This window comes from Sus scrofa, chromosome 6, assembly GCF_054392235.1.
Source record: "Sus scrofa isolate SSC_HxYL_T2T_F1_AM1 chromosome 6, Sscrofa_HxYL_maternal_Yorkshire_Landrace_v2.0, whole genome shotgun sequence".
Classification (NCBI taxonomy): domain Eukaryota; kingdom Metazoa; phylum Chordata; class Mammalia; order Artiodactyla; family Suidae; genus Sus; species Sus scrofa.
Genome location: NC_139388.1, coordinates 6,665,781 through 6,693,240, shown reverse-complemented (window position 1 = coordinate 6,693,240; position 27,460 = coordinate 6,665,781). Strand labels below are relative to the sequence as shown.

Here is a 27,460-nt window from a genome sequence, read left to right as displayed (position 1 = left end):
GATTCTATTTACTTGTCATTGAGTCATTGACTTATGTTGGTGGATTAATCACTTAATGAGAATTTACATCATGCTGTGCTCTGTGCTAGATCTAGATAGAGATGGGTCAAGGGGTGAACAATTGCCAACTTTTTGGTTTCCTGGGAAATTGATTTACTTTGAGGTTTGGTATTGAGGCTACATTTCAGATTTTCAAGGTTTTACCTCTAACAGAGCTATTCACTTTTTTTTTTTTCTTTTTAGAGCCGTACCTGCAGCGCATGGAAGTTCCCAGGCCAGAGCTGCAGCTGCCAGCCTACACCACAGCCACAGTAATGTGGGGTCCAAGCCGCATCTGTGACCTACACCATAGCTCCTGGCAACACCAGATCCTTTACCCACTGAGTGAGGCCAGGGATCAAACCCCCGTCCTCATGGGTACTAGTCAGCTTTATTTCCCCTGTGCCACAATGGGAATTCCCACACCATTCACTTTTTCACCTGGGAATTTTGTTGGAACAAGGTCAGGTGCTGGCTGGTGGAGGAAGGGAGGCTATCGCAGGGTCTCAGCACACTTTTCACAACTTCTGAGGCATAGATATAGCAACGCTGAATTCGCATCAACTTAAATTTCTGCTGGTGGTTAAAGACTGGTATTTTCTTTTCACATCATGGAAGAGATGTCTGCCATGAGCTATAGCATGGTGGCTGTAAGTGTGGGCTTTGGTGTCTGAAGTGGGCTCCGATCCCAGCTCTGTCAATCTCTAGTTGGTAACTTGGGGCAAACCACTTGACCTTTCTGAGCCTCAGTTGCCTCAACTGTAAAATAGAGATGGCAACAGGACCTACCCACACAGAGCTGAAGATTAAATAAGATAGTGATGCAAAGCATTTAGCATCTTGAAGATGAACTATAGTAATCACTCTGTTTAACATGGGTGTGTGTGTGTGTGTGTGTGTGTGTGTGTGTGTGTTTGTATTTCTGCTTCATGTCCTAAAAACTTGAAGTTCCATGCAGGAGTCAGTTTCCCTCTGTAGCCTCTTTTTACTTTAGAATCTTGTTAATCTACGCATTTGAGAACAAGAAACAATAAAGGTGATACCTATAATCCTATGACCTTCCCCTGCCCAAATGTCACTCTCAAATTTATTCCAAACTGCTGTTTTTTCAAGTGTGCTGTGCACTTCTGGATGTATTAATGGTGCCCTCTGCTGCCCGCAGCACAGCAGCTTAATGGGAGCTCCCGGGGCAGATGGGTGGGATGTGGGTCTGAGCATCTGGCTCTTCCAGCTCTCCTTCTTATCCTCAGACATATCTTCCTCCCAGTTCACAGCTCTGTTTTCTCGCCTGCAATTCCAGCTAAGCTCTGAGTCATCAATTTCAACTTTTAATTCAAGTTTGTGCCTGGACTCGAACCAAATCATAGACAGATACCCATAAAGGTTGTGCAGATGAGAATACATGGTTCTCTTGCTTTTGATCCCCAGGGAGCCAAGATTGGTTCCAGGGTGGCAGAAGCCGAGTCTATTTTCTTGTGTTACAACACGGGTCTCAAGACATGCCCAGAGCTTTCCGAGGGAGCATTTAAATTGGAGCTGTGAGCAATGTGGCTTGCTGTGTTTATTGACTGAGTTCAAGTCCCCTTTTCACAGCCAAGTGCACACATAATTCCATAGGATGGAGCTCCACCTCTGTTCCCTTTGTCGTTTTGGTGGTATGCTGGGGTGAAGAAATTATGATGGAAGCAAGAGTAAGGACGTCTGACAGTTTAGGCTCCAATTGAACTCCATCTCATTTAGACTTTATTGTGTAACTATAACTCCTCTCATGGGAATGAAATGTGGAGACATGGGTGATGAAATGATCAGTACTCAGAAAATCCTGTATGTCACGTTACGCCTAGTAGAGGCTAGACATAGGGAGAGTGTGGAGAAATGCGAGGGAATGGAGTGTGTGCTTTGAGGAGTCAGGCGAGAAGCTGCAATGGATTTGCCCTGCATCAGTCCCTCTCTCCCTGTACTCCTGTTGAGGCCAGAGTCAGGCGGCTGCCCAGGATGGCACAGGCTGAGTGTCCTGGGTGAAAAATTTAATTAACGTCTATCACATTGGAACTGGAGATCTTGCACAGGCATAGAAAACAAACTTAGGGTTACCAAAGGGGAAAGTGGTAGGGAGGGATACATGTGGAGTTTAGGATTAACATATACAATACATACTACTATATATATAGTAAACAAACAACAAGGCTATACTGTATAGCACAGGGAAGTGTGTATAATATCTTATAATAACCTATAATGGAAAAGAATCTGAAAAAAGAAAAAAAAATACATATGTAATTGAATCACTTTGCTGTATACCTGAACCTAACCCAACGTTGTAAATCTACTACAGTTCAATTTAAAAAATCCAATAAAAAAGATAAATCTAAAAAACAAAAAGAACCGGAGTTCTTGGCACCCCCAAATAATATATCACAAACATTGGGGCTAACCTTCCGAGTTAAAGAGCAATGCAAAGTCCACTACACTATGTATACTTTTCATACCCCAAATGTTCTTTTTGCTTCCATACACCTATTTATATATACCAGAGCACAGCAGTTACGAACACAAGCTTTGGAATCAAACTGACCCAGGTTTGAATCCCCACCATGTCACTCACTAGCTCTGCAATGCTGGATAAGTTGCCTGTTGATTTCCTTATCCCCGTTGCAGGAATACTTGTCCTCACTCAACAGAGTTGTTGTGGGAGTTAAAGTTGGTAGTGCATGCAGGCACTCTGTACGATGCCTGACACAGTTAACACCAGCTGCTATTCCAGGGATGGGGCTGTGCTGGAAAGAAGCTGACCCACCCATTTCAAAAGAGGAACCAAACGATGAGCCCAAGGAAAGGGCAGAGCTGAGTTACGTTCCTCTCTTGCTTCCCCACAAATAGGTTGTTCATCTGTATGTTTCCATTAGTCTTCAAGGGCTTCCAGATCTCATGCGATTAGGCAAGCATCAGTTCTGTAGTTCCCAGACATAGAGATTTTCTAGATGTAAACACTACCTACACTGCAGAATAATTTTAAGGACTAACTACAATACTGTGTGTGAGCACTCACACATGTCTAATTCTAGAAAACTTAAATAGGATCGTCGACTTCTTATGCCAAGTTAGGACATTCCAAAGAAAATGCATCTCACCATCTATTCTCACTACCATTTCATAGGGGAAATTAAAATCATATACAGTGTTGTGGATTCTTTGTTTAAGTTGTTAGCTCTGGTATTTGGGGTGCATGCCTCTGGGACTCCAGGATCCCCAAGTTATGATGCAATCAAAGTTAGAGTTTTTAACCCAAGTGACACAGGCTGTACTCTCCTGAGCACCTACCCCTAGCCCATATTGGTCACAGGTGTTGTGGAGAGTGTGGTTGCAACATCAAAAAAGAAAAAAAATCATCTTTTATGTTGAATACATTCAGCTCTGTGGGAAAATCTAAAATGTCCATTTGTCGAGAACATGTGAAAGTGTGATCTTCAACCAGCTCTTGGGAGTTGCTGGCATGGAGAGCAGGAAGTCTTTGAGAATGACTCGGGCTCTGCAGTGATCACCTGTGCGGGTGGAACCAGAAGAGGTTGAAGAGAGACGGTCAGTGCTGCGCTTCTGAAGTCACCTCAGGCAGGCAGACCTGCCTTCCTGAGTAGCTCGGGGATCGAGGAGTGGGAAGGTGGGAGAGAGGTGCCCGGATTTGAGCCGAGCAGTTCACAGCGCTTTGAGGAGATTGCTGAGGCTTATGTGTCCCTCACTGTGGTGAATAAGCCAGTGGCATATTGTCCCCAGAGACCCGAGGACAGCCCAGGCTTGCCAAGGCCGGGTCTGAAGTAGAGGACGCATCAACCTCTGGACAGAGGTTACCTCTGGGAGGGAAGGGAGCTGAGGAGCTCAGCCACATTTTTACTTCTTAGTAGAATGAGAGCGAGGTCCCTCCACTCCCACGAGAAGGCATGTGCCCGTTCACGTGACAGTGGTGGTGAGATGGGGGACAACCTGCCAGCCTAAAGGGTGTGTTTCCACTCTCCCTCAGAACACAGTAGTCACTCCGCGTGGGGACTTAGATGAAATAAAACTAGGCCCTTGAGCCGCTATCTCACTCCTTGCATGACTATCACAGACTCATGGCAGGCTTCGGAGCTCGGCAGACATGGTTTGGATCCTGGTTGTAATTCTGAGCCATGTGGGCTGGGAGAGTGACTCATCCTCACCACCCTGTCTCCATCTTCTCTGTCACTTCTCTGGTTAGTACCATAGCCACCGCCACCTGCAGGTATTGAGCCCTTGCAAGGTGGCTGGTGTGACTCGGGATGTGCTGCGAGTTCCCACCAGATGACACTTAATATTAAAAACCAACCTATTTAATTAATGATTTTTGTATTGGTTACATGTTGACATGTTAAAATCATAGTATTTTGGATAGATCAAGCTTGATAAAATTTCTTGTTAGAGACAATTCTACCTGTTTCTTTTTGCCTTTTAAAAAAATGTGGCCTCTAGGATATTTCGTTACCTCCGTGGTCAAATTTGAGGCATCCATTGTTGTATTGGACAGCTTTAGACTATAGAATTAGAAGCAAAAGAAGAGGTTAGGGCAAGAGGGCAGCAACAAAGGGAGTCCTACTATGTGCCAGATATTGTACCCTGACCTTAAACCTCTCAGCAGCCTAGCATGGGAGCTACTACATTTATTTCACCACTTTATACCCGAGGCTCCCAGAGAAGAAATTATGTGCTCAGGGACCAAGAGTTTGTTAATAAGTGCCAGGTGGTGATTAGACTCTAGGCATTTGGACTCAACAGCTCAGTGTCTCACTATTATTTATTGCCGTTGCTATAGTCAGGGCTGCTCAGTGTCCACCTTGCAGACAACTGTTTTTGGGATTAGATGAATTGTTGTAGGTGAACTCTTAACTTAGGGCCTGACAGTAAAAATGCTGGAAAAATGATAGCCGGCAGGAATGTTAAAATAATAAGAGAAAAAGAGGGGAAGGAGGTGGAAGAAGATGGAGAGAGGAGGGAGAAGAGCAGGAGGAGGAAGAGGAGAGGGTCACGTTGTCACTGCCACCGTCATTAGGTGCCAGGGGCTATCTTGGGCCCTTTGCGTACATTATGTAATTTAATGCTCGCAACATGTCTGGCCCATGTTCACCAGCCCTTTCAGTCTTTAATTTGTGCTGGTATGGGTGTTATCAAGGTCTGCCTGGCACCTGAGTGCTTACTTCCACTTCACAGACCTTTCCTGCAATCTCTTGGGGGGACTGGAAACTGGAGATGGCAAAGGAGGATGCTGGCAGGTACTGGCGGATGGTGAGCCTGCTGTGGAGCTGGGAGGGCGGACAGGGTTGGGGTTTTATAAGAGAAAAGTGGATGTTCTAATTTTAGCATCTGACTCACCCAGGGAAATTTGGAGCACTGTCCCCAGCACTCACAAACTGTGAATACTAAGGAAGGAATGACCAGTTGTTGAAGACGTTAGTGAGGGTGGGGGAAGGAAACAAAAAAAAAAAGATGGTGGAGCCTTACTAATACGGATCATAATTCTAAACTAGTCCAGATGCCAGTAGGAATGGAACAGTGGAATTTTCCTTTAAAAAATTCTGGAAACTTATTTCATGTAATTGGCCTTGCCCCAAAAAGAAGAGGAACGAAAGTGTACTTTAATTGGACTAAATAAAGACTCAAGCTTAAGTGGGTTGTAAGGCAGTTGCCTTGAAGTGAGAAAGATGTGAAGGTAGGGTGTGTTTACTGGGGGCTTAGAAACTTCTGGTAACAGAATTTATACCCAGCCTTGTCCCAGGTCAAGGGACACAGGGTGAAAAGTCAATAGGTATGGCATTCCTGCTGCTCTCGTTGCCTTCGTCAACTCAAAACACATGGCCTCTCAATTGTGAAGGTCCAAGTCAGATTTCCCCCACTTTGCAAAGGGAGTGAGTGGGTGGCAAAGGGTCAGCCTTTGTTCTGTCAGATTACACACCAGGCTCAGTTCCAGCTGCACATTCGTTATATCTCACCTCCTTAAATCCTCACTCTGACCCTCTGAAGTATTTATTTTTATCCCTCATTTTGCAGGTGAGGTCGAATTATTCTGCCAGGCCATTTAATTACAAGTCAGCAGGGCCAGAATTCTAAACCAGGTCAATCTGACTCCCAGAGCCTTGCTGATTCTGCTACATCACACAGCCTTGTCTTTAGCTGGAGATTTCTCTACCTACATTCATTGCATAAAAGAGGTCTTGCTGCTGTGACTTTTCAAAGCAAAGGGCTGGTACACCTCAAGCTACAGGGGTAACACTGGAGAGTCAGGGGGAGGGGAAATTGCTCTTGTATTAAATGCAGCTTTGTTTTGTCTGGAAGTGAGGGGGGAGAGAGAGGAAAGAAAAAGAGAAAAAGAAGAAAGTTCTGAAAAAGTAACAAGCTGCTCAATATATTTTATAAATTAAATTAGATAGTCCTTAATAACTTTATACTATACATACATGATCACATACGCACACATATATATCTGTATACATTCATCTGTATACGCACATATACCTATGTGTGTGAATAGCTAGCTAGCTAACTACTTGTTTGGGTTATTAAGTTTTTTTAGTGTGTCTACTATTTTTTCATAAAACCTAACCATTCCTTTACAGCCTTTAAAATCTAGTAATTGCCCTTCGAATATAACAATAATTAACTTATATGATTATTTGAATTATTCAAGTAGCAAGAGAACACATCCTAATCATCAAAAGCCAAAACAGTTCCCCAAAGTGAAACCCTCATTCTCTTGTCTCCCACTGCTTCCAAACCATTTCCTCTTCCCAGAGGTGGCCACTGCTATCAGCTTACTGTGAATCTTTTTGGCCTTTTTTTCTAGCATTTTCATGTGTGGGAACTTATAGAAATATATGGTTTCTTTCTTGAATCAAAAATAGGACCCTATGTGTTATTCTGCCGTGTCGGCTTTTACGTAATGTATCTTTTTTTTCTTGGTGGCCATATACTACCCCAGAACACAAAGGTACCAGAATTCATTTAACCATCCTCTGCTGAGAGACATTTAGGTGGTTTCTTGCTTTTCACTATTATGAGGGTAATTCTTTATTCTTTCATTCTAGGGAATGCTTGATGTTTTACAGTCAACATATGGCTAAGTAAATATTTAAAATTTTATGTTGACATCTTGCTGTCAAGTTCAGAACTTTTATTATTCAATTCACCTCTTGAATTATATAATACATATTATCACTTTCTAAGTTTAATTTATAAGGCCACAGTTATAAATGTTGATTGTCTTTTTTAGACAATCTTCAGTTTCTGTAGCTAAGAGCCAATAAACAATACTGATACCTGCCTTGGATATGTGAGCCATGGCTAGGGATGTATACACGAGAGAAAATAGAAGAGTGGAGATTCAGGTGTTCTTATCCTACTTCCTTCCTCCCTGTGGACACTTAGACAATTGAAAATAGGTGTGAAGAACCAGGTGATTATCAGGAGAAGCATCAGATGTATTAATGAGCAAGGCTAATGCCAAACCCTCAAATTCAGGGTCTTTGATTAACTGTGTGGAGAACGCAGATTGGACCTGAGGATACCTAAAGCTGGATCTAGGACCTGCCTGACATAAAGCCAGGTTTCCATGCCTGGAAAGTTCCTGCTAGTCAAGAGTTTCCAGCTGCCCAGTGACCCATCATTCTTGGGAGAATTGAGTTATGCTGCCTGCTCTCTCTCCTTTGTAAGGAAGGGCCAAGGGATGTCAAGCCTTCCCTGGTCTCCACAGAAAAGTTAGTCTGTGACCTTCCCATAAGAATGAATGTGTGAGGAGGATCTCTCTTGGGGATCAGGTAGAAGTGCACCCACAGAGTGTACAAGGAGGTGGACTGCATCTCCTCAGCACTGCAAACGATCTGGCCTGCTGGGGGTCTTCCTCAGAATTACAGATTTTCCAAAAAATAATGATATCAATTTCAGTTTACAATAGCCGTAAGCGAAAATGTTATGGGGTTGAATACTAGTCTTCTACCCCCAAAAGGACCATATCCTAAAATGCTCCCTATGAATGTTATCTTATTTGAAAAAAGAAATGCCTTTGCAAATGTAGTTAAAGATCTTGAGATGAGATTATCATGGATACACCAGATGGGTCCTAAATCTAATGACAAGTATCCTTACAAGAGACGGAAGACACAGAGGAGAAGGCCCCATGAAGTGGGAAGCAGAGACTGTAGGGATGTTGCCACAAGCTAAGGAACACCTGGGGTCTTGAAGCTAGAAGGGGTGAGAAGGGCTTCTCTAGAACCTTCAGAGGGAGCATGGCCCTCCTGACAACTTGATTGCAGACTTCTGGGCCCCAGAACTGTGACAGGATAAATTCCTCTTGTTTTAAGCCATCTGGTTTGTGGTTATTGCTACAGCAGATCTAGGAGAGGCGTGCATTTGCCATAAGAATGAAGTGAGAAGTGGTATTCTAGTCTAAGGTGCAGTATCCAGAAAAGGCTTGTTGCCTGTGCTGTAAACTCAACTGTTTGCTATCACTATTTAGAGTAGTAGTTGTTTTTCCCATCAAATGACCCATTTATTTGTATTTTTTTTCACCTAGAGTACTTCACCTGAGCTTATTCATGTCTCCTGCATGCAAATGCTTTGCTCCAGCTTATGTCGGGAGGCAGGCCCCTTGTAAACAGAACTTATCTCTCTTCTGCTTACCAGCTCTTCTAGGAGGATCTGATTTTTTGGCATCAGTTTTGGTTGCCCATTAATATAACTCCCAGATCCACCTCTTCATTGATCTTGGTTAAAGCAAAGTGAGATTATAAAGACTCTACTTCTGCTGGTAGCCTGACTCTTCCAAGGCAGGCTCCTTCTGGTCAGGAGGAATTCACTTGGGAAAGTCAACTATTCTCAGTTCGCCCACCTTGGCCACTCTGTCATTGTACCAAATGACTTTACTAAGAGCAAGGTTCTTCAGCATCTTTGCCTTCTGTGCTCCTTTGATACCAGTTGGCACCTTCAGAAAGGAAACAAATCCTTCACTTTCTTGGGGGCAAATATATTGAACAGCAAATCGAATGAAACAGAACAGTTTGGGAACAGTTCTTCCAATGCTCAGCTCATTGAACATACTCTAGGCCATTGATGATCCTAAGAGCACTGGGGGAGATGACAGGCAGGGGGAGTCTGCTAGGGTAGACCTAACCAACAGCAATGACTCCTTCAGTGAGGATTCTCAGAGTGACTGGCGCCACCAGCTTCATGCATGTGCTACGGTTATGGTTACATGATGCTTTGTTTAATGCCCTGTTGGTGTTGTCTTGGAATTCCTAATAATCTCTGAATAAAGGGTCCTATGTTTTTATTTTGCAGTGGGCCCTGTAAATTGTAGCTGGTCCTGGGGGCCAGTGCTGGCCTGAGGCAGCCGAAGTCCTTCCTGTAGCACACTGCCTCTTCCATTGTCCAGCATACTGTGAGTATGTGTTTTCCTTTTTTGCTATATACTATGGTCTGAAAGACGTCAGAAAGCAGTGCTCTAAATTAAAACATATACGCTTGAGAAGTGGTCTTCAAGTGTGATAGTTTTGAATACCCACCACTGGAGATATCTGGCAAAGCCTAGAGACATTTTTAGTTGTCAAGCCTGGGGAAATGCTATTAGCATCTGGTCGGTTGAGGCCAGAGATGGTGCTAAACATTTTATAATGCTTAGGACAGCCTCCACCACAAAAAATCATCGGGCCCCAAATCTCAACAGTGCTGAGGTAGGGAAACCCTGTGCTAGAGCCCAGCCACTCAAAGGTTACCCTTTCACGAACGGCCTCAGAAACACCCAGTAGCTGTTGGAAATTTGGAACCTCAGGCTACACCCAGATCCACTTGAGTCATAATTGGCCTTTTAACAAGATCCTCAGGTGACTCACACACACATCAAAGTTTGAGAAGCACTGGGCCAGAATGAAACTTCTCTGGTTTAGGCTTAAATGTCTGTGGGTTTATGACTGGAGGGCTACCCTTGGAGCTGGAGATCACAAATTTGGATCCAACAGGGAGCGTATGGCCCGAAGGAGGAAAACCTGAAAACCAGCTCAGTACAGGGCAATGGGTCTAGAAGGCAAAGCAGGAGAGGAAATGGGGGAGGAGTCCCCAGGGGGAGCCACCAGTGGTTTCTCAGACATGAGCACCTGAGGAGGGCTTGAAGCCCCTTGCATGTGGCCAAGTGCGTGAGATGGGCAGGGAGGTTTCTAAAGGAACCGCAACTGTGAACACACACGTTTCTGACCATCAGAGGCTGGACTTGGGATGTGGACATGACCAGAGTCTGCCTGTATTACTTGGCTGGGGTCCATAACAAAGTACCAGGAGCTGCATGGCTTAAACAACAGAAATTTATTTTCTTACAGTTCTGCAAGTTGAGAGTCCAAGATCAAGGTGTCTTCAGGGTTGGTTTCTTCTGAGAGCTCTCTCCTGGGCTTGCGGATGCCCTTTTTCTCCCTCTCATCTTTACGTGGTGTTCCTTTGGGTTTGTGGCCTCATCTCCTTTTCTTACAAGAAGACCAGTCATAATAGATTAGGGACCACTCACGTGCTCGTTTTAACTTAATTACCTCTTTAAAGACCTTATCTCCAAATGCAGTTGTACACTGAGTGTGGGGGGGTGGGGCCTTAACATAAGACTTTGGGGAGGGGGACACAGTTCAAATCACTGTCCTCTAGTTCCCAGATCCTCTTCAACGTCAAAGTCTTCCGTTCATCTCTCTTGGACTCTCTTAGCCTCCAACTTCGTTCCTTTTCGCTTATGACCCTCCCCACTCAGAGTTGAGGTTCAATAGCACCTGGGAAGTCCAGCACCCTGCTGAATATTCAACATACGAACTCTAACCTCTTGAAATACAAAGCGAATTGTGAACCAGACTCAGCTCTTCCCTCCAGAAGGCATTTCCTTCCCTTCGTAGGTACACCACAGCATATCTAGGGCCCCCAGGTTAACCAGGGCAGTTATTAGTAAATGGTTAGAGCATGGTTGCCTCAAGGTTCTGATAGATAGGTCAAAGGAATATGAATGCAAATGCAGTTTTTAAAGCACACTGTAGCTATTGTTGGGTATAATGGAAAGTCATTAAGCATATTAGCTGCTGATTTTATAATTAAGTGCTAACATTTTCTGGATGCTAACCTAAGTAACAGGAGATATTGGCCATTTGCAAAACATGTTTAAACAAAAAAGATTCAGAGACAAGGAGTGCTTCTCATCTTAATTATTTTTTTGCATCATAAAAACCTCATGAACAATGCTTTTGCAAAGCATAATGGATGTGGAGCAGCTGCAGAAAACATCTCACTTCTTTTGTTTGGAAACAATGTTTTACATTTGGAAAGAAAAATTCTGTCCAGCTGATTTTATTCCAAGGAGAGAGCAATTCTCTGCAATCTATCCATGTCCATCAAACACTGGTAAAAATTTAGAGGAAATGCTTTGAAATTGTACTTGTTTTCTGTCAGTGCTGCCTCTTCAAGGTCTCTAGGTGGTGCTGAGTCTGCGGAGGACGGTGGACTATTGAGCATCACTAATTGTCAAGGATTAGACTTTTATGCTTTCTTGAGCGGAGGGATAACTTCTTGTTCTCTTCCCTTTTTTGGAGCAATTCATAGACCATCAGCACCAGCCCAGACTCATTTTTGCAGATGACTAAAACAAAATTATGGATCATATCATATCAGGAGAACTACTTCAGTGCTTAAGTTGATCATCATACTTAGGCAGGCAAGACATCTTACCTTTCCATCTTCTTAGATGTGACTCTATGGCCAATGAACTCTATGGGCCTATCAGTGGCCAATATAAGCGTGGATGCTCTGAGTCACAGCATTCCCACCTCTCTGAATTGACCCCTTCAGAGGACAAGCCATCTGTCTTTAACCTGTGTCAGTCAGCAATTGCCATGTAACAAATCATCTCAAAATTTAGTGGCTGAAATAACAACCATATGCTGCTTCTCGTAAGTAACTGGTGACTGGGTGGTTCTGCTGATCTGGGTTGGGTGCAGTTGATCTGGACTGGGCTTGCTAATATATCTGTAGTCAATTAGCAGGTCTACTTGAGGCCAGTTAGTCTAGCATGATCTTTATTGGGATAAGTTAGTTTTTCCCAAGTGTCTCTCCCATCCCTCCTATAGGTGAGCCTGAGCATGTTCTCATGGTGGTGGCATGGGTCCAGGAGAGGAAACAGAATTTCTCAGGTATTTTATCAGGCCTCTGGCTCCATTAGCCAAAGCAAGTCACTGTCCACAGACTAGATTCAATTACCCCGAGTCTGACTGAGGTCAGATTGGCCTGAGTCAAAGTAACTGCTGTTGCTGTGCTCAGCTTCCGTCCCTGCCCCAGAGGGATGAGATCTTGCTCTTTGTGACTCCCCAACTCCAGACTGGGGTACTGGCATGGAAAGAGTCACGAGACCATGGTAACTGAGGGGAAGAGGCCGGAATTGCATCCTGGAGCATGGTAGACATGGGGAGGACTCAGTGCATGTGGAAACAGAGCTGTGTTCCCAAGATGACAACTTAGTTAAACTCAGTTTTACCGTTGCCCCACACCTCCCACCAGAAGGGCCCTTGGGTCTTACTCCATGTTGGTATTTGCCTCAATTACACCTGAGTTCTTTCAGCTGCCTTAGTTGGTGCTAACAAATAGCCTTGGGTAAACTGGAGAAAACCGAACTGTCAACCTACAGGTATCTGAGCAATAGCCTTGGCTCAAGATAATGAGCCCTTTGGTTACCTTCCTCTGTGTGAGGGAGGTTTTGGACTTCTTGGTCCACACGTTGAATTTAATCCATTCACCCAGGGAGTGTTAGATCTGGGAAGGCTGGGTATGTGTTCTGCTTACTTGCTCAATGTCTATTTATCCCTCAAAATCTTACCTAGTTGTTCCCTTCTCTATTAAGTCTTCCTTGAACAGGTACAATTACCCAACCCCTTGTGTATAACCCATTGCACTTACACAATAGACTTTTTATTCATCTTTCATTCGTCTGTTTACCAAACATATATTGAATGCTTTCTATGTACCAGGCACTGAGTAAACAACCTTAGAACAAAGGCAAGGTCCCCACTCTCATGGAGCTTACATTTGGAAGAGAGGGTTCCATAATGAATAAATAACCAAATAAATATATACTGTATCAGATGCTAAGAAAAACAGTAAGATTGTGTAAGGGGACAGACAGTGATGGTATGTGTGTGGGGAGGGAGGGGGTCCAGGTTAGACTGTGGGTCAGGAAGCCCATTCTCCAGGTTGCATTTGAGCAGAGATCTGAACCACGTGTGGGTGTGGGCTGCATGGGCATTTAGAGGAGAACTACCCAGGGAGAAGAAGGCTCAGCACATGGTGCAGGCTTGGCTCTTTTGAAGAACAGCAAGGAAGCTGGTGGCGTTTGAATGAAGAGGGAGAGAGTGGTAGAGCATGAGATCAGAGAACCAGCAGGGCTTCTTGCTGTGTCAGACCTTGTAGTCGAGGGAAACAACTTTTGAATTTGTTCTAAGTGGGATTGTATGTGTGGGAGATAGAATAGTGGCCTCACGAGATGACCATGTCCTAACCCTTGGAACGTGTGGCTTGTTATCCTTACATGGTGAAGGAAATTGCAGATGTGATTAAGCCAAGAATCTTGAGATGGAGATTATCCTGGGTTATCAGTGCAGGTCCAGTGGAATCACTAGGGCCCTTATAAAAGGGAGGCTGGAAGATCAGATTCAGAGAAAGAGATGGGATGACAGAAGTAGAGACTGAGGTTGCAGGGCCATGAGCCAAGGAATGGAGGCAGCCTCTACAAGTTAGCAAAGGCAACGAATAGATCCCCTGAAACCTCCAGAAAGGAACAAAATCTGTGGACACCTTAATTTTAGGCCGTAAGACCCATTTCAAACTTCTGACCTCCAGAACAATGAGATAATCAATTTGTGTCACTTCAAGTCACTAAGTTTGTGGTAGTATTTTCCAACAGGAAGTCACTGGAGAGTTTTGAGGAGAATTAAGATATGGATGCCTTACAGTTAAAAAAAAAAAAAAACAAAACCCACTGACTGACTATGTACAGGATAGAATGAGGAAGGCCAAGAGGAGGTGTTTGCAGGAGTCCAGAGAAGAGCTTATGGTGCTTGATCTAAGGTGGTGATGGTGGAGAGAAGTGATGGAATCTCCATGTGTTTGGAAAACAGACTCTAGGATTCAGTATGTGAGAAATGGGTTGAAGGGGCTTAGAGAGACAGAGAAGCAGGAATGACTCCCAGATTCTTGACTTAAGTCCCTGAAAAGATGAAGATGTTATTTATTGAGAATGGTAAGAGGAAAATTTAATTTCAGAGGTTTGGTGCCTATATGTGGAGGGAGAGGGTGAATCAAGAATTGCATTTGGATATATTATGTTTAAGATGTCTGAAAACCACCAAAGTAGAGGTGTCAAATAGGCAGTTGTTTTTTAATGAATTTGGAACTCAGGGGAATATTCTGAACTAGAGGCCTAAATGTAAGAGTTGTCAGTGTAAAGATGATGCTTAAAGCCGTGGGGACAGATGAGATTGAGGTGTAGATCGAGAAGAGCACGGGGAGGGGAGGGGAGGTGGCAGCATTCCACGGCAAACCGCCTCATCTTAGCAGAACTCCCTCTCATCTGGAACTTAGGCTGGAAAGGAACACTGCTGGAATGCTGGGGTGGGAAATACACAACTAAGGAGATTTTTTAGTTATCCATCGCCCTCTACCATAACATGGCTGGACCCAAACGGATATTCCCTAGCACTTATTCACAATGGAAAAATATGATGCTTTCATAAATAGGTAAACAAAACCATATATTTAAGCAAAGACAGCTATCAGAGCATGTGTACTCTGATACCCTTTGACTGAGTATACCCATGAAAATGCTTTCATATGGGTTCTTCGGATAAATAATGATTCTAAGAAAAGGGTAACTACTTGGAGGAAACAGAAGGAAGTGTACTGCGTGGAGGGCAACGTGGCTTCCCAGATTGATTCATTTGCTCTTGTTGACTGTTCCTACACTATAAATCTCAGCTGAAGAGTCTCACTGTATCCAAAATGAGGGCCCAGAAACCCCAAACAAGAATACAATAGCTCACGAGGGAAAGCATTAACCAACCTAAATGCTTCTTTCCTTCCCTAAAGAAATCTCCTCCATCTGTGCCAGAGTCGTTATCTTTGCCTTCTTTGGAAAGGAGGAAATTTGCACTATCAAAAACAGGATTTGTGTGTCCAACCTGACTTCAAAGATATTAAATGATAAACCCTCCAAATAAAGAACAGAATGAACTCGAAGCTCCCACTCCACTTTGCCAAGTAAATGAAGATAGAGCCTCCAGCAAAACTCTCCGTGAGAAGGAGAGCAAGTTTCTTGGTTTCCTACCCAAACATTGGCTCTGACAAGAGCTCTGTTTCAAAGTGCTAGTCCTATATAGGGCCTCTAGGTAACTCATGCTGATTGCTTGGTTATTTTCTTCCTACGTTATCTCTTGTTACAAACTACACATGCTGCTATATTCTTGTCTATGAAGAGTGTGACAGTTAGATATTGCCACCATAGTGCTGTGTAACAAGGCATCCTCAAACTCAGTGGCACATTACAATAAGTATTTATTTTTGCCCATATATCTTTGGGGCAGTTGGGGTTGGCTCAGGTGGCTCTGCTCTACATATTTTCATTCTTGGGCCCAGGAGAAATGGTAGCAGTTCTATGGGGGAGGTTCTTCAGGTAGAAGTTGGAAGCTTCAGAGGGGTGACTGTAACGACATAATGTCTCTTAAAGCCCCGTTCAGAAGTTATATTCATATTTTATTGGCCAAAGTCCTATGACCAAGTCCAATATCAGTGAGGCAGGGAAGTCTACTCTTCCCAGGGAGTTTGGGGAAAGGGAGTGGATATTTTCCAAATGATAAGCTAATGTATATGGAGAGGAATACTAATATTTCTGGGTTTTAGATGGGAAAACTGAAATACCGTGAGATCAGTGCCATGTCTGTGTAATGGTTCTCCATTGCAACTTAAAGAAATCATTTTGTATTGATTATAAAAATAATTATTAACTAGGCTATTTTTTTGTGTCTTCATGTACTCAGTCATTAGATATAGTTATTTTCTAGAAGGTACCAGAATAACTCTCCTACTATTCATGGAATACCTGAATGACACTGACTACACAAGGACCTGGTCAAGTAGTTGAAAGTTGATCAGAATGACTCTCAGATAATTTGGATGATGGTGTTGGACTACAGGGGACTAAAAGTGCCCAGCAAACTGAGAAGGCATTCTGAGACTGAAAAATGAAGCAGGCAGCTCCTTATAATCGATGGATCAGTTTATTATAGGGTAGCTTACTCACATGGTGGCATGTGGATTGGGTGTACCGTGATCTAGACGCTGTCACAGCTGCACTGTGCACCACCAAGGAACCATTGGGATGATATTGTAGTTAACCTAGGGTATAGGGGTAGGTGTTTGGAATCAGGATGTGCATTCCTAAGTTAAGATCTATGAATGGGTAACTAGTCTTTTTGGTGCTTGGAATATGTGAGGGAAGGTTTTAATTATTGTTTAGAGACTAACAGAGCATAGAGGTACCTGGTCTTAATGGTTTTTAAACAATATCTATTAACGGCAAAGTCCTTGATAATGGAAAAGTGGTTCACTGCACAGTACAGTCCTGGGTGGGGTCAGGGAAAGGACTGAAGAAACTTAAGGGCTCCAGGTAGCACTGGTTATACTGGCAGCCATACAGATGGCTTATGATTGGACTGCATGGCACAGCTTCGAATATTGTCTCTTTCCAAAATCTGTGGGCTGTTAGATAAAATCCTTGTTCCCAGGAGATCAAATCCTGACCCTCCTATGGCTTGAAGTTAGGACAATATGGCAAACATGATCGATTGTTCAAGCATCGATCCATATTTTCCTAGCTGTCTAGATAACCAAGAATGCAGAAGTGGCATAGTCTCAAAGCCAGTCTGGTTTGATCAGCTTATCCAAAATAATGTGGACATGTGTCACCTCATGGCCTCACAGTGAGAACTGAGGATTCTTGGTGCCTTGATAGTTTCTCAAAACCTAGTCCTGGACACCAGATCCCTCTTTCTTCTTCATCCTTAAGAAAAACCAAGGTCAGCTTCTCCTACCTCTTTGATATCATCTGTTATATATGCTGCTCTTTCAGGAAAGGACATGACCCATGTCATTTTTTTCTGCCACGTGCAGGGACTTGGAATCTAAAGATTCCAAAAGAGAAGGAGAAGAGATCCTTGGTAGCTCAGGGGGTTAAGGGTCCAGTGTTGTCACTGCTGAGGCTTGGGTTGCTGCTGTGGTACAGGTTTGACTTCTGGCCCGGGAATTTCCACATGCTGTGGGCACAGCCAATAAAACAAAAAACAAACAAACCAAAAAGAGAGAGAGAAGAAGGAATTTCGGTCATATGACTGTGAGGAATTCCATAGCCCAGGACTCAGCAGAACCTTTCCATGCAGAATCCCCCCAGAGTCCTAAAGACAAGTCTTCAAGAATGAGCCTGGCCTCTTGAGAAGAGGAGTTCATCAAAGTTCATTTTTGTTCATTATTTCCTTTTCCGCCCAAGCAGACGTATAGTTATTTCCCAGCCTTCCTTGCAGCTCAATGGAATCCACGACCGAGTTCTAGCCAACAGGCTAGGCGTGATCCACCCGCTCCCAGCCCTGCTCTATGCAAACCTCCCTTGCACTCCCTACGCTCTCTCCCTTTTTACCAGCCGCACTTCTCCACGTGGGGCACCTTTGGGGCTGGAGGTTAAAGATGGCAGAGATGCCCTTTGACTAGAAACACTACTGTGTCCTGCTACATGAGTGAAAAAGAAACTTCCATTTTGTTAAGCCACTGGTATTTGGGGGTTTATACATTAGAGGTTAATGTTATACTAATTAACATAGTTTATTACTTTTTTAGACTCACCGTAAAAGTCTCTCGCTTTCCTCTATCTCCAAGGCCCTGCTTGGACACAGTAGAACATCTAAGGACCCAAGCATGAGATTCCCATCTCTGAGGCTTGGCGAGAGAGCCTCACATTCTGTCCATGATAAGGCTGATGACAACTACAATTTATTGAAGACTTATTATGTACCAGGATTTTTATGGACTTTATTGCATTTTAACCTCACAAATCCACTGATGTTTATCATGGGCATTTCATTTTTGAGAAAATGTAGGCTCAGAGTAGATAAGTAATGTGCCCAAGATTGCCAACTAGATAAATGGGGGAGTCAAGAATGCAGCCCAGGGTAGGGAATCTAGAGCATGTGTCCCTAACAGCTGTGTCGAGTTCCCCGCCAAGCAGATCATTAGCCTTGCTCCAGGCAGCCTGACTCCCGCTTCTTGTGGCCAGTCTGGAACGCAGTGGCTGCTTTCTTGACACTCCTGAGTGACTAAGCTCTCCATGCATGGTGCAGCCCTGGTCCATCCACGGCTCTCCTGAGATCCAAGCGGAAGGACACTTCTTGCAGTCCATGCTGCAACACCGTTTATCTTCAAGCTGCCTCTGGTTGGAAACAGCCCTCCCCGAGCCAGCTCTTTCATTAAAAAACCTCTGCCTGCCCTTTTGCTCACCCACACTGGGAGGCCAGGTCCACAGGAGGGCTCTCCCATTCGCCCTAATGACGGAGAGACTGATGACCCATCGCTGTGCTTTCCAGATTGCTGAAGCTGGTAGCAGCAGGAAAACCGCCATCAAGGCTCCCGCGTCAGAGCATGGACTTCCCAGAACAATGATGAATGGGCCTAAAGAGGCCCGTGTGTACTCTCTCGGCATAATAAGGTGCTGGCGAGCAGACTCTCGCCAAGAAGGGCGTAGACACTCCCTTGTTGGAATCAGCCCTCCTTTTTCTCTTTCTGGCACAGGTCTGAGCTCCTGTCACTGTCCCTCAACCTTGATGTCAGTTTCCAGGAAATAGTCAAAGGCAGATCAGAGAGTCAGCGGGCCCTGGGAGGTGACTTGGGGTGACAGGGTAGAACATCAGTGAGCATGGAGCAGGGCTTCTAACCAGCTGAGCCCAGACTCCTCAGCATTTCCAAGGTTGCCATGGTCTCAGCCCAGAGCAGATCCTGTAGTTATAATTGAGGCAGTGTGTGAGGTAGTGGACTTTTGGCCTTGCTTGGAATATTTGCTCCGGCGTCTTCAAGAGTCAGTTTTCTTTTGCGTTTGGTGAAGATTTTAGAAATAATAACTGCTGGATGGGGAGGGAGTGGGATGGACTGGGAATCTGGGGTTAATAGATGCAAAGTGTTGCCTTTGGAATGGATAAGCAATGAGATTCTGTTGTGTAGCGTAGGGAACTATACCTAGCCATTTATGATGGAGCACGATGGAGAATAGTGTGAGAAAAAGAATGGATATATATTTGTGACTGAGTCACTTTGCTGTACTGTAGAAAATTGACATAACACTGTAAACCAGCTATAATGGGAAAAAAAAGAAATAATACTGCTTCAGAAGGGGAGGACATATGCAATAGACAGAGAAATTGCTTAGTAGAGTCTCAACTTGTATAGAGTCCATCCTGGCCACCACCTCCAAACATAGCTTGTTTGGTGAAAAGAATTTTCAAGAGAATACTAGGGCCCGGGAAGTAAACTGTGGGGAGATCCATGTGTGTTCCATACTTCAGGGCTGAGGTTCAGAGGTAAAGGCAGGAGCAACCTTTTAAGCTTACCCCCACCCTCTTAGTTTTCTCTGCTGATGAGAGTCTGCCTGGAGCTGAAGGATCAGGAAGTGAGGTTGTTTTTCCCGTTGAATGAGCTGTCAGCTGGCCCTGTTTGACCTCAGTGGCATGTGTCCCTCTGCTTCCCTTCTGGAGGTGGCACCTTACTTCTAAGGTGGGAAGTGGGTTACTGTGGGTGAGACAGAGGCAATGAGGCGGGGTGGAGGCTGACTGCCAAGGCGGCGGGGAGATCACCACTGCGGCTTAGATCCTGAGACGGTGAAGGAGACCAGAATCTGCCGTGAAACCAGAGGGACCGACTTTTTCTATGAGGAAGGACTCCTCCTTCATTGTAAGAACACTTAAAAGAGCCCTCACCTAGTCCCATGGCAAGTGTGTAGTTTTAAAAGTCTAGTACAGTCTCTATTCGTTTTCTCAGCACTTAAGGAGATTGCCTTGGTTTGGGTTTAGTCCCTGAGATTGGGATTAGAGTGCACGGATGTTATTTGGGAACTGATGCTGGGAATTCCAGTAAGGCGCTGGGAAGGGACACAGTGCGGGAGACTGAAAAATGGCACCCGGTAGATTTCCACGTCCTAATCCCTGGGACCTGTGGATGTTAAGGTATGGGGCAGTCATTGTAGCTGTGACAAAGATCTTGAAGTGGGCAGATTAAATGCAATCACGTGTGTCCTTATAAGGAGGCAGAGGGAGATTTGAAGCACACAGAGGAAACTCATAAAACAGGGAAGGAAGAACGTTTTCAGGGTGTGTTAATAAACTGGTTTTCTCAGGGGCTCAATTCCACTGGGTGCTTGGAGGCTGTGCCTCCCAGTCGCCTCACCCAAGGGGCAAAGAAACTGGTTTATGTAGTCACCAAATCTTTTACTCAGTGCTTGGCAGGTACTCATGGGGCATTAACTCCCTGGCACCACCAGCTTGCTGTGTGAACTGGAGCTTCCCACACCAGAAAACACTGTCAGGCAGAGCAGCTGTTGCAGTTTTCTGCGGTAAGAGTTGGCCACGGTGCCTGGAATGGTGAGTGTGGAGGTCACAGTGGGCCCTACTCATGTATAGAATCCAGGTCAATGTTGCTGTTGTTGTAGTTGTTTTTTCTCTTCTCCTAGTGTCTGAAATCCTCACAGAGCCAGCAGCCTCTTGGTCTCCTAGCCCAGGACTTCCTTTCGCTCCCACATCCCTGTTCTGTCATCTCTGATACCTCAAAGTTGTCTGAGTCAGGGGAGAGGAAAGTTGGTGAATCCCTGCAGGTGAATAACGTTGGTCCCATCGTAAGAATGGTAGGAGGCAGAGAGAGAAATGGCTTTGGGAAAGGACGGTAGAAATGAGTTTCCTCCCTGCACCCCTAGTCGTGGGAGATAAACATCACCTGCATGTTCTGGTGGCTCAGCCTATCCCCGCTGCCATTGCTTCTCTAAAACATATTTCACTAGATTTTGGGTGTGTTTGGGTGATGCCCTGTGAACATTAGAAATGTTAATTACATACATAGGGTGTTTTACAGGTTATAACTCAGGTTTTTTTTTTTTTTTTTTTTTGGTCTTTTTGTCTTTTCTAGAGCTGCACCCGCAGCATATGGAGGTTCCCAGGCTAGGGGTCTAATCAGAGCTGTAGCCACCGGCGACATGGGATCCGAGCCGCATCTGTGACCTACACCACAGCTCACGGCAACGCCAGATCCTTGACTCACCAAGCAAGGCCAGGGATAGAACCTGCAACCTCATGGTTCCTAGTCGGATTCGTTAACCAGTGATCCACGACGGGAACTCTTAACTCAGTTTTAAAACCAATGTTTTAGTGACTTCTGACAGTGAGAGAGGATGGTATTACAATCATATTGACCATTTTTAACCATTAATTATTATTAGTCATTAACCATTATCAACCAGATCATCCATTTTTTCTGCAGAAAAAACTTAAACTTATGGCCTTGATGCTCAAAGTGTGATATGGGGACCAGCAGCAGCATCACCTGGGAGCTCGTTAGAAAATGTAGAATCTCAGCCTCCTCTTTGGACCTGCTGAACTTGCATTTTGTCCAGTTCCTGGGTAGCTCATTAAACTTTTACATCCTAACTGAGGCCTGGGCTCTCCTGTGGCTCCATCGACCTGGGGTCTTCTTTGCAGGCCTGAAGAAAGGGAATGGGGTGAGCAGGAGTAGGCATTCCTGTCTTCAGAAGGCCTTTTCTGGAGGATGCCCTGGGGCCTGAGGACGCAGTGACCCCTCAAGCAAGTCTCCGTGCCCCTCCCACCTTCTCTTCCCCCATGTTGGTCGATGAGGTCTTTCTCACTGCTGGCCTCCCAGTTGCCTGCCCTCTGCAAATGTGTGTTAAGAGGTGGAAAGTTGCCACTTGGCGTTGTAGAGGTGGGGAAAGGCAAAGCCATTTCTAATTTTTCCTGGGAGGCTAAGAATTTAGGGTAGTTTTCTAAGCTGCTTCCTCTGACAGCCTCCCTTGCCCTCTTCCCCTCTGTCCTGTCTCTGGGGGTAGGGGCTGGGCTTTGCTGTGCTCACATTTGGAAACTTCCTCGCTACGCCTCTCAGCGCCCTGCTCTGATAGTGCCTGTCCAATTCTGCTCCCTCGCCCTTCCCAGGCTCCACATCACCTCCTGTGTGTTTCCCATAAGCTCTTTTGAATTTGCTCACTCCCGTAGCGTCGGAGAAGAGCTGCGTTGTTAATGCCAGAGCCAGCTTCTCCCATGAGCCTATGTCACACAAATAAAATAGATGTTTGCCTTTGTTCAGCATGCTCCACTTTTTTACACTCCTGGCACAGGCTTTTAACAGAGTTTATTAGAAATGGAAAAGAAAGCCTCTAAAGGCAGCCAAAGGACGCCTGTGCATTCTTCTGATTCTAGCTCCTGCCCTTCTTCCCCGGTGCCTGTGTTTTCGATAACAAATGTCACAGGGGAATGGGGAGACGAATGGGGTGATAAGTGCAAACTGTTAACTGTGTTCAGCTCTGTGGAGCCTGCTAGGGTGCCACCACTGAGCTCCCACGCTGCGGCAGCAGAAAGCACTTTCCTGCCGTCCTCCCATGCCCTCCATTTTTCATAATGGCGCAGAGGGGGAAAACACTGGGCATCCCAGTGCTCCCATTATTGGTTCTGGCTTTGCCACCAATATGCTGGGAAACTGCGGCCATGTGACTGAAGCTTTCTGGGCTTCGCTTTCCTTCTGTGCTGTGAACCTGTATCCTTCTTGTTTCACAGGGTTGCACAACTATATCTGTTAAGATATTATTCCTTGGATTAAAGAAGAAATATACTTCCCCCCCCCCCGCTACCCCAGAGTGCCTACCATTGGTTGCTTTCCTGTGGGGCTCAGAGACCAAGGCGAACTGACTTAATGGGATAATAGCCAACGGGCAAGCACTTGGCAAACTTGCCATTGCTGCTGTTCTTGAGTCTGCTAGGGCAGTAGCGGGCCGGTCATGGGGCATTGAGAGGGAACAGTGAAGGAAGCTCTGAGGGTTGGGTAGGCCTGGTGAGAGGCTCTTGGTGGGGAATTTAAGGTGGGATAAAAGCTGGATAATGTGGGAAGGGAAGATGAGGGAAGTGACGGATGGTAAGAAATCAGGCTGGAAAATGTATTGGACATAACGATTGTCTTAGTCCATTCAGGCTGCTGTAACAAAATGCCACAGACCAAGAGGCCTATAAACTATAGACATTAATTTCTTGCCGCTCTGGAGGCTGGAAGTCTGCAGTCAGGGATCAGCAAGTGGGGTGGTGGTTACAGTGTGTGACTTCTGAGGCCAGGTCATAAAAAGGCATTGCAGCTTCCTCCCTGGCCTCTTGGTTTCTCCCTCTGGGGAAAGCCAGTCACCGTGACGTGAGGAAGCTCAAGATCCAGGTGAAGAAGATCTGGGGCCTCCTGCCACCAGCCAGCACCAATTTGCCAGCCACATGAGGGAGCCACTTTGAAAGAAGGTTCTCCAGCCCCAGTCAGGCCTTTAGATGCCTATAGTCTTGGTCAATCTCTTGGCTAATAGAGAGCCTTGAGTCAGAATTTTCCAGCTAAGCTGCTTCTGAATTCCTGACCCTAGAAACTCTGCGTGATAGTAGATGTTTACTGTTATTTTAAGCCTCTGAGTTTGGAAGCAGCAATAGGTAACTAACACAGTGGGTATGAATTTGGTGCCAGGGAGAGCTGAAGGTCCAAACTAGAGAAGCCAATTCTTACTTTTAATCTATGGAGTAAAAGCAGCAAAGAAGACTCTGATTTTTTTCTAAAGACAACTTTGTAGTTTGTGAGAACTGCATCACAGGAAGGAAAAAGGAGAGCACTCACATTCATAGGCCTGGGACTTCCACACCTTAGCTGAAGCTACAGGCTTAAAAAAATCCGTGACTACAACCAGAGCCCCCTGTGGACATTGATTGTGGCCGTTGCCTCGTGGTCATCCGGGAGGAGGGACCTCGTGTCATTCTTGGGGGAAGACGAAGCCTTGCTGTGCTCAGCAGAGGAGAGGAAGGTGGTCCTTGCTGTAAGGTAGCCAACTTCAAAAAGGCTTTTTGAAAAGCATACGGATAACATACCTTTGAAAGACATGACTGTATTTGTCCAGTAAAACATGCGGGGTCTGTAAGTGGGTTCCAGCATTTTTGCAAGAGAGTCAAGACTTTGAAGATCTATAAAAGGGTCATGGTGTGGGTTGAGCGGAGTAAAACGCTCCAGCTCTCTTGTTAGTTGGGATGGTTCAGTTTCAGAATATGTGGCATGAAGTTCAGTTGACTGTGGATTGTCATCAGCGTGAGGACGGAAATAAAAGCCAGACCATAAGGCTCAGGAGCTGGGCAGAGCTGCAGTGGCCAGGGCCAGGCCTGAGGTCAAGTGAGAAGGACTCTCTACAGTTGTTACAAACACGGCTGCTCAGATATTTTTAGAGAGACTTAAAGCATCTGTGACTTGGATAAGCAGTTCCCTGCTCCATCTGGAATTCTCCAATTTCCTTTCTAAAGTTTGCAGGCTGACAGAGTTCTGTTAGTGTCTCCCGATTCCTGGGGTATATGAAGAAGTCCATTGGCCAGTCCAGGATGAGGCTACAGATGCCAGGCAGTGAGGGAGTCTGGCTCTCATCCTGAGAGCCACCCCACACAGGAAGCCTAGGATGGGCTTTCACTCCTTCAGAGAAGGCAGATTTCTTCCCCTTCCTACTGTGTGCCTATGCCGTCCAGATCGTATATGAGGACTGAGTGGAGGGTGCTCATCAAATCTCATAACACTTTGGGAGTTCCCTGGCTCAGCAGGTTAAGGATCTGGCACTGTCCCTGCTGTGGCTCGAGTCCCTGCTGTGGCATGGGTTTGATCCCTGGCCCAGGAACTTCCATATGCCTTGGGCACAGCACCCCCACCACCAAAAGGTGATGACACTTAAAATTACTATTATTTTCAAGTTGTTAAGTCATGGTACCTTTTCTATAAGATGGGCCATAGTATTTTTTTTTTCTGATTGAAAATGAAATACAACTAATTAAAGGAATAAATAACATTAGAAAATGTTTAAAAGGCAATAAGGCACTCAAAAACATGGGTCATTTTACATCTCACCTGAGCAAACAAAATGACCGCAAGAGAGGTGTAGCCTAGTCAAGAGTGATTTGTTGAGCCAAAATCCCACTTGAAACAAAATAAGCAAACCAAAACAGAACCAAAACCAAAGAAGAAAAGAAAGAGAAATTTATTGGACTGTTGCATGGTTCATTGACTTGACTTAGCTCCATCTTCCACTTTTTGTCTTTTTAGAGCCACACCCACGGCATATGGAGGTTCCCAGGCAGGGGGTTCAATTGGAGCTGTAGCTGTTGCCCTACACCAGAGCCACAGCTATACCAGATCTGAGCCGCATCTTCGACCCACACCACAATCAAATGCTGGATCCTTCACCCACTGAGCAAGGCCAGGGATCAAACCCACAACATCATGGTTCCCAGTCGGATTCATTTTGGCTGCGCCAAGACGGGAACTCCCTCCATCTTCCAGTTTCTTGTTTCCGATTTTTAAGAAAGAGAGTTGGATTGGCATGAGTGGTTCAGGATCCTTCCCAGGAAGGCAGGGTAGGATAGCATGATGCTGGGACCGTCACGGGTTAGGCAGGTTAAGGACATTTTCAGATAGGAGGGCCATGAACTGGACAGATACTCAGAGTGTCTTGTACAAAATTCTCTCCTGGTAGGAGCACTGGTTAGTTCATAAACATGGTACGTTAAGGGGCTGTAAAAACTACAAGGCTATAAAGTTGCCGTATTTAACTAAAAAAAAAAAAAAAAAAAAAAAAAGGAAGGAAATAAGGACAGAGGAAATGGGTAAGGGAGGGTGGAGGGAGAAAGAGAGAAACAATTATTTCAAGTATGCAATAACTGTTATATACTAAAAAATTATTTGTTGTTTATTTGAAATGCAAATTTACCTAAGCATCCTGTATTTTATCTGGCAATGCTACCCAACGGTAATTCTTCTCTATTGGAGCTGTCATGGAGAAGGACTTGGGAGAATTTAAACTGAGTCTCTAACTAAATTTTCTGTGCCCTGGGGCTGCTTGTGTCCATGGCCTGTTTGTTTTCTGTAATCTGTTTTTATTTTCAAGAGAAGCAACCTGGTGTGATGAAAAAGCAGAGAACCTGGCTTTGAGGTGTACGTCTGTCACTGAGGGCCTGGGTGCTGCTGGGCAAAGGGTTTGGTTTTGAGGTGTCTCTTTTTCCTCATCCAGAAACCAGGGATAGTCATGCATGTTTCAGAAGACAGCTGTGGGAAGCAAGTTCCGGTAGGTCACATTATCTGGTGGAGTAACAGCCAGGTAGCAGGTGCTCAACTAACACGCCCCTTTCTCTTTTCCTCCGCGTTGTATGAACAGTATCTATTACTAGTTATTGAATAGCTATAATCACTTATAGGCCAGGTTCTGGATAATGTGCTGTACAAGCATTGCGTCATTTAATTCAAGCACCAGTCAAGTGAGAGAGCTACTACCCTCATTCCTAATTTACTGATGATGAAACTGGGGCTCAGGTTGGTACAAAAGGACCAGAGTTTCTCTGTGACAGAACTGGGCTGTAAACCCAGCCTTGGGTCTCCCGAGTGCACTCTCTCTGCTTTCACTCAAATGCCTTTCATTGCACAAGCACACACCCCATGGCGCGGCCTGTGGAGCCTTCGTAGGGTTGGATCCCCAGCTCACAGTGTCACAGGCTTCCTTCTGGACCCCGAGGATGCAGTGATGATCAAGTCCAAGGCCTCCCTCATGGAGTTTCCATCCCAGTTAGGAAACAGATGAAACAGCAAGTCAACAAGCAGGACGTGGCCTCATACTGTGGTAGGTGATGTGAAAAGAGCAGGAATGAGAGGTGTGACCTGGGGCTAGGGAGTAGAAGGGAGAGACTTTAAATAAGGGTGTTCACGGAAGCCTTCCCCAAAGAGGTGCCCGGTGAGCCCAGACCTAATGAAAGCACGAGAAGATACTGGCAGAGGGTGTGGCATATTTAAACACAGAGACAAGAGGCGGGGGCGGGGGGGGGTGATGGAGCACAGCAGGAGGCTGGTGTGAAGCGGAGTGTGTGAAGGAGGAGGCAGGGATGAGGTCAGGCTCAGCAAGGAGCTGGGGATTTACTCCCCAGTGATGGAAGATGATGTTCCGTTGGGGCTCTTGGGCCCGTGACCCTCGGCGCCAACCGCAGTGTTGGGAGAAAGGCCCCATCTCCAAGAAGCGGCTGTG

The 27,460-nt window shown here is 45.3% G+C and overlaps 1 protein-coding gene across 26 annotated transcripts in view; it reads left to right on the top strand.

The window, feature by feature from the left end:
• CDH13 (cadherin 13) overlaps positions 1–27,460 on the top strand; it is a 1,446,594-nt gene that overhangs the window by 381,748 nt on the left and 1,037,386 nt on the right. For 15 of the 26 annotated variants that reach the window (XM_084957934.1, XM_084957942.1, XM_084957937.1 and 12 more), the window contains one exon: positions 9,376–9,475. The gene's annotated coding sequence lies outside the window, so the exon portion shown is untranslated. Of the gene's footprint in view, positions 1–9,375; positions 9,480–27,460 lie in introns of all 26 variants that reach the window. The other 11 variants (XM_084957954.1, XM_084957956.1, XM_084957953.1 and 8 more) reach the window with 1 other exon arrangement.